Raw genomic sequence first — 13,689 nt, forward strand, 5'->3', positions numbered from 1 at the left:
AAGCATCTGAGGTGCTGACGGCACTGCTAGGAACTTGAATGTTCCCAGTGTGTCTGGCCAATGCAAGCCTCATCTCTCCTCCCCTCACCACTATTGTTTGTTAGCACCATCATAGATAGCTGCTGTTTTCTTTCTGAGGTAGAGGAAGCAGTTGGCAAAAAAATATTACCTATCTCAATCTAAATCACTGTATTTTATACCTCTCCATCTGTTCAGTTTGGAGGATATGCCAGACCTACAATTTGTACCCTTTAGTTTGTCTTATATTTATGTCCGACACATTCTTATATCCTTATCTGGATTCTAAATTCCTCTCCTCCTGCTGTTTTAGAAATCCATTCAGTAGTGATTATGAGGCATATCTAATAAACATGCTAAGGGCAGGCTAGATAAGACTATATTAAAAATGACTAGTTACATGCAACTTTCCACTGGTTCCAAATTCTCTGGTCTTTTGGCCATTTCCTTACACTTCTTGCAAAAAAGATCTCGACAGACAAATAAAAATGTAAAAACAGCTTGTCATGTGACATAAGGAAATTGCTGTTTAAGACACATAAACTGAAAGCCTCCAAGAGTTTACAGGTTTTCCATGTAAACAGATGCCTCATGTAAGTTCATTTTAAACAGCACTGAGTAATTTTTATATTTAAAAGAAGCCAAAGCATTGTAACTGTACCTGCTCACATCCATTCTTTGCTATCCTTGTTTTTCTGCATTTTCCTACCTATGCCTCTCTTTGTTGTCTTCCCCAGTGTTGAAATGCAGGTTGTAAACTTGAACTCAGGACCTGTCATTTTTCACTTAAGCTATCCTGTAAACCTTTTCTGTGAAGCTTTTGGTACAGTCCCCCAGTCCTCATCTGCTAAGTATCTGTAACGGAGATGAAGAGTATTTATCGTTTGGTTATGTCTGCCACCTCTTCCCTTGTTTTGTCTCCCTTTCATCACATTTTAGATTGTGACCTTCTCAGAAAACCTGTTCTTAGACTCTAAACCACTGTGCAAATCAATGATTAGATTCATAAAATTAATTAATATAAAACTAATCAAGCATTATGTACATTGATGGCTTCCTATACAAAGAACACAACTGTATTGGATTGTTTTGTTTTAAATAAATCACAAACAATTTAAATCATATTTCTTCCAAAAAATTTCAAACCATATATTCTGAATTTAAAAGAACATAACAGCCACCTTTAGGACAGTGGGGACAGCCACCTTTAGGGACAGTGATCATTTTTTAAGCCAAAATCCCTGTCTGGCAGTTACAGATTATTGAAAACAGCAACAATTATTAAGAGGTTTCATTCTGATAAAATTGTACTGTTCTATTAATCAAATCTCTATCAAATGCTGCCACACATTACTGATGAAGGGAACAGTGACTTTTGAAAGCTTATACTTCAAAAATCTGATTGGTCTGTAAGATGCTATAGGACTCATATCTAGCTATACTACAAAAGCAGTTATGCCAGGCTGAATAGAATATAAACTTAATTGAAATAAAGAATGCAACTCCATTCAATGAAAACAAATTATAATTACTAGAGAAAATCAACCATCTGCCTTTTCTGGAAATTTTTACAGTCTTACCCATACAGGTTCTATATAAAACTCAGAATAGATGACTGCTTTGTTACTAGCATCCACAATATTTTAGAAAGAAAATATGCCTATTGTTTACAAAACAGTTTTATAAAGAGAATATTTTTACATGTGTTCAAGCACTAAAGACTAACATTTATAATAAGGTATATAGGTATTTTAGGTATGAAGGCAAAAATGACCATGCCCTAAAGCAGGGATCCCGAACCCCTGGGCCGTGAACCAGTACCAGTCTGTGGCCTGTTAGTGATCGGGCTGTGCAGCCTTGCCACCCCCACCGCAGCACTGCAAAGCCTTACCGCCCCACCCCTGGGCATAGGAAGGAAGTGGAGAGGAGTCAAGGGCAGTGTCACTTTTTCAGAGGGTCACTCGCTGCTGCTGCCATGGTTTTTCCCACGGATCAGCTGATCGGCAGGGAGGTCAGCCTTTAAATAGCCTGAGAGGCGCTTCACTGCCTCTTCCTGGGACCTAAAATTGTGAAAAGGGAGGGAGGCAGCACTGTGGGGCAGTGCAGCAGGGGGGAGGCTGAGTTGGGTACCCCCACTCTGCTGGCCCTGGGACCACATTGGGCGGGCAGGCCCTGGTGCCGGTCCCTGGTGCCAAAAAGGTTGGGGGCCACTGCCCTAAAGGACTGCGTATGTGTATTTATATTCGGAGATCAACATGAGCATGTGACTTCTCATGCATTGTATTAATAGGTACATTTCTGCTGTTTTAGCTCAGCTAACTAGGAGATTGTGCATTTCAGGGAGGAATACACAAGATCTTAGAAAAAGTTACAACCAAAACTTGCATCTGTAATCCTGTACCTACTTACACATAAATTAGTTCCATTGAACACAATGTAGCATATGCATACAAAACAGACAACAGGATAGCCAACATGAAATGAAAGGTTTTTAAAAGGTTAGCTGACTACATCATAATCTGTAAAGTACATTTTAAAAAGCCTTATTAGTGCACTCTTCATATTAGGATAGTGTTTCCTGATGAATATTTCAAGCTCCTATTATTGTGCAAGGAAAACTGATCTGGACATGTACCTAAAGAGCAGAGCAAAACAAAGAAATTCCTTATATTTTAATATACTTTAAAATATCAGTATGTCAGATTTACAGTGGAATCCCTAAAAACAGTACACCCTACTCTAACACCATTTACTTCATTGAGTTTGGAAGGATGAAGCTGCTTAGAGCTGCACTGTTAGTATTCCACCACTTAGCATCCACATTCCAAAACATTTCTTAAGAGCAAAAGCAATCACTTGCTAAGGTATAGAAATACATACATATTTCAGCGAAACTGCACCCTGATTTCTTCAGATATGTGTATGAATCCACAGCACAGATGATGATCACAATCTAGCAAACTTCAATTAGTCAAACTTCAATTCATGTCAATGGTAGAATTGAACAGGTACTTATAACAGCCTGCCTGATACTGGCTGAATCATACCTAAGAAATTTCTGATATTCTCCTGTTCTGGAGGAAATTCTGTTATTACTCTTGTTTTATTGAAGAGGGATTTTTGCTCAACCAAATGTGAATTTCCTCCTTTTATGAGTGTAAAGTACACACTTGTTATACAGTATTTAAATTAATTGTAGATATAATAAAATCTCAAAGTGTTGGCTCAGTCCTCAATTTTTATTGGAAGCTGTGGCAACCACAGGAGTGGCCTTGCTCTCTGTCTGTCACCACTCCCCCCTGTCGGGTAGCCTCGCTGTGACCTGCCTATCACTGGCCCTGTCAGGCCAGAATCCCATTAGAAGGCCACTGACCTTTGAGCGAGACAGTTCTCTGCTGAGAGGTTCTCCTTACTGATTACTACTGCGTCTCCTCAGGGCCTGTTGCAAGAAGTCTGGGAAAGTCTGCCCCCCACCCCCACCCCAGCCAAAAAAACAGCTGCAAAGCAAACAGTGAAGCGAACAGTAAACTTTGAGAGACATGTTCCTCTGTCCCCACCTACTCAGGCTCAGGAATGTTAACAGTCTTACTTCAGAGACAGCCAACTTTTCTCTGTGTCCTCTGTCAACCAGCTTCTGAAAAGGCTGCAGAGATACTGTGGCCTGACGAAAGGCCTCTCAGCACATGCAGCCTCCAAAGGCCACACAAAAATAGCCGGGGAGGCAAGGCCCCACTGAGTTCCCTTCTGGGAAGTGCAAGCCAGAGGCTGTTGCTAGGCAACCCAGGCTGCCTTTCTCAGTAAAGGAAGAGGCCTCAGGTAAATAGAATAGCATGCAGTCCACCCTCCAAAGCAGTTATTTTCTCCAGGATGGGAAGATAAATCTGTTGTCTGGAATTCAGTTCTCATCCCAGGAGCTCTTCAGGTTCTGCCTCGAGGTTGGCTACCCTAGGCCTGGCAGCACCCTCTGGCTTGCTCCTGTTCAGCCCGGCTGCTAGTCCTGTTCAGCAGCAGTCCCTCTATGATAGCCAATGTGAATTAGCAGTTGCCAACTCCAGGTTGGGAAATTCAGGAATTTGGTGGGTGGGGCCTGGAGAGGGTGAGTTTGAGAAAGGGTGGGACCTCAGCCAGGTACCATGGCATAGAATCCATTCTCAAAATTAGCCATTTCTGCCTGAAGAACCATTGTTGCCAATCTCTGGCTGAGGGCTCCGTCATTATACCCTGCTGAGGTTGCTTGCTTCCTGCTTTTGTCACCATTGGGGAGAAAGACTGTACTTTTACTAGGTAGATGCTGCAGGGAAGGGGAGAAAGATGGAAAACTGAAATCAGATAAATTCCGATACAGAAAATACCTGCCTTGAAGTGCATACTCTATAACACAACCATGCCAGGCCAGGAAAAAAAAAAATCATGCCATAAGCTCACGCTGATGCTAAATCAGTGATTTGTCATGCCAATGATTTGTCATCACTTCCAGGTATTTGCCAGAAGAGACATCACCATTCCCTCTCATCCTTGCCTCTTCCCTCGCCTTTTGGTTGTCAACCATTCATCTATATAGATGCATTAAAAATACAGGCGCAGTAAAAAGAATGCAGATGTCAGGTTTTTGTTTTGCTCATAGAAAAACTATGTTTCAGAAGGAATATCCACTTAAAATGTTTTAAATCATATATTTTAATAAATATTTCTAAACTGCAAACACAGATCAGTTTTACTTGTCATGTCTTCTTGCAAGATGACATGCAAATTTTACATTTCTAACAGGACTATATTTATAGCCTAATACATGGATGTAAAACATGCAGCCTGAGGACAGGATCAGGCTCCCGGAGGGCTCATATCAGGCCCACGAGCAACTCTCTGTCATTGACTTCCTTCTCTTTCTTGCTTTCTTCTGCATCACAGCTTGCTTTGCCAGGCTTTCGCAATCACACAGGAGTTACAGAGCAGAACATCTATTTTCCCCATTGGTTGACCAGCACATGAAGCAACTTATGTACAAAAGCTTGCAATGCCCAGCCATTTCATGTTTTCTCCTGGCTCTTAGGCTCAAAGCATTGACCTTGAGATTTCTATAATGAATATCAATCAAAAATAGGTCTGCAACTTACACACACCTGAACAACACCTGAACAGCATACTCGAGATTGCTACAGACTTTGTCTCCAGATTTTGACGCAAAAATTCACAGCAAGAGGTGTGATCAGAAACTGTTAAACAAAATATTGCAAGAGTGCCAGTCTTTTAAGCATCTTTTAAGTTTTTGTTTTGTGTTTGTGCCCTTTACACTTTGTGTTTGTGCCCTTTACAAAGTTTATATCTCTGCTACCTGGCATTATATTTTATGACACAGACAGCTCAGCCCAACAAGGGCTCATTTATGTCAGATTCAGCCCTCATTACTTATGAGTTTGACAACCCTGGCCTAATACAATTTCATTTACTTAAGACTGTAGTACAGATGTTTTGATAGACCCAACACAACAGAGGCAAGGAGGTCCTCTTCCTCTTTATACATTTCATTATTTTATAATCTAGAAACCAATTATTTTTCTTATATTGTTTTTAACAGCACTACTACTGCATTAACTTTTGAATCCAAGTAAATATGTGATTGGCCATATATCATATCTAATTCTTCTTCCCCTGTTCTTTGACCAAGTCTTGAACAATAAAACTGAAAGAAAATTAAATAAACCCCATTTCTGAAAACAAACAAACAAACAACCTTTCAATGTGTGTCTGCCACCTCTAGAAAACAAGCAACAGAATAAGTACATTTAGAGTCAGAGTCCTCTAAGAAGAATTGAACCTTTTGCTCTCATGTCACTAGAGGATACATGTTTTGAGTATTGTAGTGCATGTATTGAGACAAGGCATAATCCATTTTAACGAACGAGCAGCACGTAAGAACAAATTTTGAGTCCAGTTGTGCCTTTAAAACAAACAACAATTGATTCAAGGTATGAGCTTTTGTGCACAGGCACACTTCATCAGATACATAAAATCAAGATGAGATGAATGGAGCATAACACAACAGATTCTCAATTTTAACAATTACAAAGGCTACTTACACACATTAATCTCCTATTTTTGACATATTTATTGCTCCTTCCCCCTTAATTAAATCCTAACATATTATGACCTATAACATTAGCTTGTTATTGCTATTTAGTCTTTGAATGTCAAAACATCTTCATTAAATTGTATGTTAATTTGCTGTTTACTTATGTAGAAGCATCTGCTTATAAACATGAAATGTTAACTTCCATTGCTATGTATCTGAAGAAGTGTGCCTGCACATGAAAAGCTCATACCTTGAATAAACGTTTATTGTACTCAAAATTTGTTATACTGTACTCAAAATTTGTTCTATCCGAAATTGTCCCTGCCTTTGGCTGTCATCCTCCAGCTCTTGCTTCAACAGCGCTTGAACGGAGCAGGGTCGTGGCTGCCCCATCCTTCCATCTCTCCACCAGAACAGCAAAACCAGCCTCCTTCCATCTGTGTCATGAGCTCCCAGGTCCACCAGAACTACCATGCCAAGAACAAAGCTGGGGTGAACTGCTTGGTCAACCAGTTCCTCCATGCCAGCTACGCCTATCTGTCCTTGGGTTTTTATTTCACCCAGGATGTGGCTCTGTCCAAATTTGCATCCTTTTTTCCAGCACGTGTCTGAGGAGAAACATGAACAAGCTGAGAAACTCCTGACCTTCCAAAACCGTTGTGGAGAGAGAGTCGTTCTACAGGATGTTAAAAAACCGGAGCAGGATGAATGGGGGAACGGAGCCTCTGCCATGGCCTTCGCCCTTCAGCTGGAGAAGAGTATGAACCCTGCTGGATCGGCACCTGATTGCTTCTCACCACATGGATCCTCATCTGTGTGACTTCCTAGAGACTCACTACCTTGACAAGAAGGTGAAGCTGATCAAGAAGCTGGCAAATCACGTGACCAACCTGAAGCAGGTGCGTGCCAGCGAGGACGGCCTGGGTGAGTACCTCTTCGATCGCCTCAGCTTGGGCAAGTCCAGCGACTGAGCTGCAGAGTTGCTGGTTCCCTCCAGAGTCCTCCCACCAACTTGTCCAGCTGTGTTGCTCTAATTTGTCATGAGTCTGTGTTTAAAAAATGTTTTCTTTTTTAAAAAAGCCGGCTGTTCAGTGAAGAGGCATGCCTCTGTACCCTGCACATCTTGTGGGGAGAGTCTGTAACTGGCATTAAATAATACTTGGCATTAAGCACTACACTGGTAAAAAAAATGTTCTGCTGCTTCAGACTAACATGGCCACCCATCTGGATATATCCAGAACAAATAAGGGCAATGTAGGAGAATATGTGCAAGAGGGGACAGGGGCATAACCGATCCAAAAAGGAGATCCTTAGCAGATGACCCAACAATAATACTGAAAAGTGGCAGTCAAATCATGCATCCATGTGTGAAGGTCCTACATAACTTTGAGCTAATCAAGGATTCTAAATAGGAAGGGGGGGTTACACTTAGACAGAAGGCTCAAAGCATATCTAATTCTAAACCAGACTAAAAAAAAAAAAAAAACAAAATGGAACCATGGAGAGAAAAGGGGAATCTCTCTACAAACCTGATGGTAGCCCTAGTTTACATAACAATCTAAAATCCAACAAAAAAGGGAGAGGTGATTTAAATTTCCAAAAATAATAGAAACAGTACCATTTGTTGTTGTTCATTCGCACAGTCGAGTCCGACTCTTTGCGACCCCATGGACAAAGTCACGCCAGGCCCTCCTGTCTTTCACCAGCCTCCGAAGTCTGCTCAAATTTGTGTTTGTTACATTAGTAACACTGTCCAGCAATCTCATCTTTTGCTGTCCCCTTTTTCTTTTGCCTTCTGTCTTTCCTAGCATCAAGATCTTCTCCAGTGAGTGCTCCCTTCCCATTTGGTGGCCAAAGTATTTGAGCCTCAGCTTCAGCATCTGTCCTTCCAGGGAACAGTCTGGGTTGATTTCTCTTAGGACTGACTGATTTGACTTCTTGCAGTCCAAGAGACTCTCAAGAGTCTTCTCCAGCACCACAGCTCAAAAGCATCTATTCTTCTGCGCTCAGCCTTCCTTATGGTCCAGCTCTCACAGCCATATATTACTACTGGGAATACCATTGCTTTGACTATAAGGACTTTTGTTGGCAAGGTGATGTCTCTACTTTTTATTATACTGCCCAGGTTCGCCATAGCTGTCCTCCCAAGGAGCAAACAGTATCATACCAGTAGCTTTAAGAAAGGAATGCCCACTTTGATTATATTCTGAAATAACAATGGTTATTTTGGTAGTTCATAGGCAACCTCAAAATTGCCCAACCTTCTGAACCCTAGTTTCTGTGAAACAAAACCACCGAATCAGGATGGACTGGGAAACCAAAACAGTTCTAGAAAAGATCCCATCCCCTCTCCCATCATGCTTTCTGATGTAGGACTTACTGGGGACAGCTCTGACAGCAACCACTGGAGATTCACTACTAGAGATGTGAAAGCCCAGGAGAAAAAATAGAGGAAAAATCAGGAGGATATTTTTAAAATGTAATGAAGCTGGTATTACTGAACACAATACTGGTATTACCATGGATTAAGGCTGCCTTGCCTCCCACCGGCAGTTCTTGTTGCCCATTCCTGCTGTGAACTGTGGTAGGAAGGAAAAAAGTCAGAGTTGCATGTGCTGTGACATCAGTTTTGAGGAAAACAGGAAAGAAGTCAGGTACTCTAGGAATCACTGGGACAATAGAAATCACTCTCAACTCCATATGCCTCCTCACGTTGCTGCCACCCAAGATCTGACAACTTGCCAGGTATAGCAACCCCACCATGAATTCATGTTACATATGGACATGGATTCCTAGTTTGTTCCTCATAAGCGCTCCATGCCTGCCCCAGCTACAGAGTTGCTTTGCAAGAGTGGCTCAGAAAGGAAATCATTCTTTCCTTCAGCTGGCTGTCATGAGTACCCATGGAACTCCATCCCCACCTCCACCCATACCTAGGAATTCACCAAGGATTCCTCCGCTGCCACTGTGACAACAGCCCACCATGCATTGTCACTTGTTCAGCCACAGGAAGTTTCATTCCATATACAGATTACTGTGGATATGGTGGATCAGGGAAGCACTTTGGGTGGAGTTATTCAGACTGCCTCCTAAGCAGGCAGCAGAGGTCATCAGTGGACTGCAGAAAGTGACTAAGGACTGTGAATCTGATTAATTCTAGTCTTCTACTCTTACCTTGCATAATATAAGACAAGCATGCTATCTGCCTTAGGGCACCATCTCCCCCATGATAGCAACAATAGGAAAAATCCACCCCCTCCCCCCAACCCCCCCCCCCCTGTAATACAAGTACATTGTTGGGGGGAGGGGGACACAAGGATTTTGACAAAGCAAGCATCCACCTGGGGACTTTCCTCATTATACTTTCTCCTCCTGCACATTACAGCCTGGAGGTGAAATGGGTGATCCCCAACTGTAAATTCAGCCAGTTGCACTTGAGGAAGGCCATGAACTACAGAAAACTCCACTAAGGTTGAGAATGGCACAGGGCTATCCACAGAGAGTTATTATTAATTCTCAGTCTAATGCTCAGCTATGCAATAGGGAAAAAGCCAACCAGTTACAGCTAGTCAAAGACTTGATTGCAGATATATCACACTTGAATAGTGCCAGATGAAGAGAGATGATTAAATCAAAGCAGAAGATCAGTAATGATTCATATTTCTAAACAAAAGTGCAATCCATGGAAGGGTTCATTTTAGCCATATGTATCATCATGAGCAGTTCAGATCCCACCTTGCCATGGCTCCTGGAAAACACAGCTGGGGCATATCACTAATGTTGCATTTGAGAGACCAGCCATGCAACGCTCGACAGTCTGTTTGGTTTAATGATTACAGTGTCAGACTAGGAGACTTAAGTTCAGATCCTCACTCTGCCATGGAAGCTTGCTGGATAACCTTGGGCCAGTCACACACTCTCAGCCTAACCTACCTCACAGGGTTGTTGTGAGGATAGAATGGAGCAGAGGAGAAAAAATGTGAGTTGCTTTGAATCCCCATTGGAAAGAAAGGCTAGGTACAAACAAAGTAAAATAAAGCAAAACCCCTCTGCATCCCCCCACATGCTACATCCACCACTCATCCAGGTTCCCCCTACCCTACAACATGTGCATCCTAGAATTTAGGAAGTACCACCACAGTGCAGCCTTCAGTGGTTCCATTTGGAAAAGCAGCATGTATATCCATATCTGCCAGGGCCAAAATACAAACTCAGAGCAACTAGGATTAAAAAATAGCAGCCTTCCACTCCACACAGACTCACAATGGTAAAGACTCCCTGGCTGGCAGATGTTCCCAAAAGTAGGTCTGAAATGTTACTGGCTATTATGTGTTTTGGCAGTTAAAAGTTTGCATCTCTGTTATTTAATAGTGTTAAAAATGTTTATTCCACAAGAATTGCCACTACCTTTACTGAAACCACCTCCTTTAAAACAAAAACAAAAAGGGGAGTATGTTGAAGTGAAATTGTTTCAGGGATTGTGCCCCAAACAGTTTCATTTTCTACAACATACCATAATTTATGTAATTATGGCACTGCTGCCAAACTGGAGATGTTCAGTATTATTTTGCTTGATGATGAAGAGGCTGTCCTGAATGTTAAGAATTTCTAGCAGAATGGTTGGTCTTGTTTCTGACCATGAGAGTACTAACTTTTGGGCAGCCACATATGAAGGGAGGGATATCAAAGTCCACAAAGGGCAATACCTGCTTCTAACCAAAGAAATACACAGGGCCCTTGCTTGCTTTATCTCTTCTTGCTGAATACCCAGTTTCTGTGTATGTTAAGTTGTGTATGGGGAGAAGGACAGTTCCCAGAGACTGGATAGCAGAATTTATAAAGGGATTTTTGTGTGCCTGCTAATACTATTTTCTCTCTTGTAGCTAGGTGCTCCCTCAAGGCATCAGTAGGTAGCAGGGTGTTTTCACAGTGAAGGATAATCACAACTCATTGCAACTGAGTTTCCAAAGAAGGATAGAAGTGTAAAAAGGAGGCCTGTCTAATATACCTCTTCAGCTCACAATCACAAGAGGCTGAACATGGTATGTGGATGAAAATTCTATGACTGCACCTAATATTAAATGGCCTCTTGTTTTTCTCAGTTTCTTTCCCTTTCCCTCAATCCAGCACTGAATGTATCCTAATGCGAAAATTAGAGTAACATGCTGTTTATGTAGCTTGGACCATAACCAAACAGCTTTCAACAGCAGGATTCAAATCATTTCTATGTAACTTTGAGCACCAAATACTTGGGTTAGCAGTAACAGTTCTTCTTGCTTATTATTTGCTTTCTCTGTTTAATAAAGCTTATTTAATGCAATTCATCTGTGTTTTAATTGGGTAAGTGGAAGAAGGTGAAGGATATGCAGGTTTTTTCACAGTCTTTGGGACTCAGTGCAGGAGCACTCAAGATATGTGGTTGGTGGGCTCTTTGTGGGGAAAACAACCTTGTGGGGTCATAAATAAAAATTCACAGTGGGGGAGACATACAGTGTATCCGCTGCAAGCATCTTGCACAGCATGCAGCACAGACAGAATGCTTTGAGGGAATTGTTTGGTTGCTTTTTCTGTGGAGGGTGCACTGAGACTGGCAGTAGGAATTTAATGAGGAAAGGGTTAATGTGAAAGACTGGCAGCTTCCTTTTACAGAGCCATTAGACCAACCAAAGATTCCAAAATGCACCTTCCCTCACCCTTGTCAATGCTAAGGAAGTTTCTGATGCACTTATAACTTAGTAGTAGAGTACCTGTTTTGCACACATAATGTTCAACACTCAGTCCTTCCAGTTTAAAGTGGTTAGGTAGCAGATGATGTGAAAGACAACCTCAAACCCTGGAGAGTTACTGCCAATCAGAGTAGACAATGGTGATCTTGATAGATCAATGATCTGATTCAGCATAGGGCAACCTCAGGTGTTCATGTGATGCTTTATATTGGGTTGGGTATCACAGAATAGGCCAGCAGACCCACCAGGTCTCTAGTGAGGGGGAGAAAGCAATCGTACTGAAACCAGGAATTGATGAGACATGAATGGTTTCACAAACTAACAACCAGTTCAAATAAACCATGATTCCACTTTGCACATGAACCAATCTAATGTCTATTTTCTGTTTTTGGCTTAAACTAATATCTGGACAATTACTATACTAGAAAATATATGTTGCACAATTCTAGAATGTACCATTGTGCACTATTTACTAAGCCTGCATTTGGGAATAATCTCAATTTCACTTGGCTTAGCGTATCAACATAAAATGTTAAAATTAATGTGAAAATCTGCACTGAATCAGAGTTATCTAAAAAAGGACAATATATAGAATTTGTTGTTTATCTATAATAATAATTCTCCTGTCATGGTGGCAAAATGACCATCCTAATTGGTTGGGGCTCAGTGGGACTGTGGGATATCAGCCTTTGACCCGTCAAACTATCAATCAAGAGTACTCGTGTACTCTTGGTTGAGTACGCTCCTCTCTCCCACCCAAGTGGCTGTTGCTAGCCAGCACAGTTGATTCTGTCAGTAAAAGGCAACCAACCTTAGTTCTGGCAGTTACTGAGGGAACACACTATTGGCCCATCACAAATCAGTCACCATCTCTGGCCTCCCATTGGCTGACTCCCCTGCCTACTCCAGAATTGTTGAACAAACTGCCAAAAGCATTCTTATCTCAAATACAGCAACCACATCTACAACTCTTCTCTGTATCTTCTCTATCAACCAACCTCAGAAAGGGTTGTAGAACTCCTGTGACCTCATGTGGCCTCCCAACACAAGCAACCACCAAAGGCCACAGAAATACCCAGGGGGGCCAGGCCCCACTGGGAGTGTTTCCTTAGAGACCATAGATGCCCTCTGGGAAGTGCCAGTCAGAGGCTGTTGCTAGGCAACCCAGGCTGCTCTTTTCAGGAAAGGGAGAGGCCTCAGGCGAAAATAATGCCATACAGTCCATCCTCCAAATCAGTTATTTTCTCCAGGATGGGGAAGAGAGATTTGTTGTCTGGGCTTCAGTTGTGATCCTCGAAGATTTTCAGGCTCCACCTGAGGATTGGCTACCCTATGCCTGGCTGCTTGCTCTTGTTCAGCAGCAGACCTCCCTTTGACAGCCAGTGTGGTATAGGAGTTAGAGCTTCAGAGTGGGGTCTGCCAGACTCAGATTCTTGCTGTGCAAGCTGACTGGGTGATTTCAGACCAGTCAAAGACTTTCAGCCTAACCTACCTCACAGGTTGTTGCGCAAATCAAAGGGCGGGGGGATGATGTGAGCTGCTTTGGTTCCCCCCATTGTGGAGAAAGACTGTCCTTTTCTTTTTCTGAAGCTGCAGGGAAGTGATGGGGAGAAGGTGATGGAAAGCTGAAGTCAGAGGGGCAGATAAAGGGAAGGAGAATTGCCAACTCAAGGTTACAAAATTCCTGGAGATTTAAGGGGTGGGATCTGGAGGGGGTGGGGTTTGAGGAGGGATGGGACCTCAGACTGCTACAATGCCATTTCCTCCTGGGGAACCACTGTTGCCAAGCTCCAGGTGAGGGCTGGAGATCACTCAGAATTACAGCTGCTTTCCAGATGGCAGAGATAAGCTCCCCGTGAGGTGGGGATGGAGTGA

General features: G+C 42.4%; 1 protein-coding gene and 1 pseudogene across 11 annotated transcripts in view; one reads left to right on the forward strand and one right to left on the reverse strand.

The window, feature by feature from the left end:
* The window catches only part of ZFHX4 (zinc finger homeobox 4), a 286,657-nt gene that overhangs the window by 197,813 nt on the left and 75,155 nt on the right, over positions 1 to 13,689 (reverse strand). The gene's annotated exons all lie outside the window — the stretch shown is intronic.
* LOC132575128 (ferritin light chain, oocyte isoform-like) lies at positions 6,514 to 7,148 on the forward strand (annotated as a pseudogene).

Source organism: Heteronotia binoei, chromosome 7, assembly GCF_032191835.1.
Source record: "Heteronotia binoei isolate CCM8104 ecotype False Entrance Well chromosome 7, APGP_CSIRO_Hbin_v1, whole genome shotgun sequence".
NCBI lineage: Eukaryota > Metazoa > Chordata > Lepidosauria > Squamata > Gekkonidae > Heteronotia > Heteronotia binoei.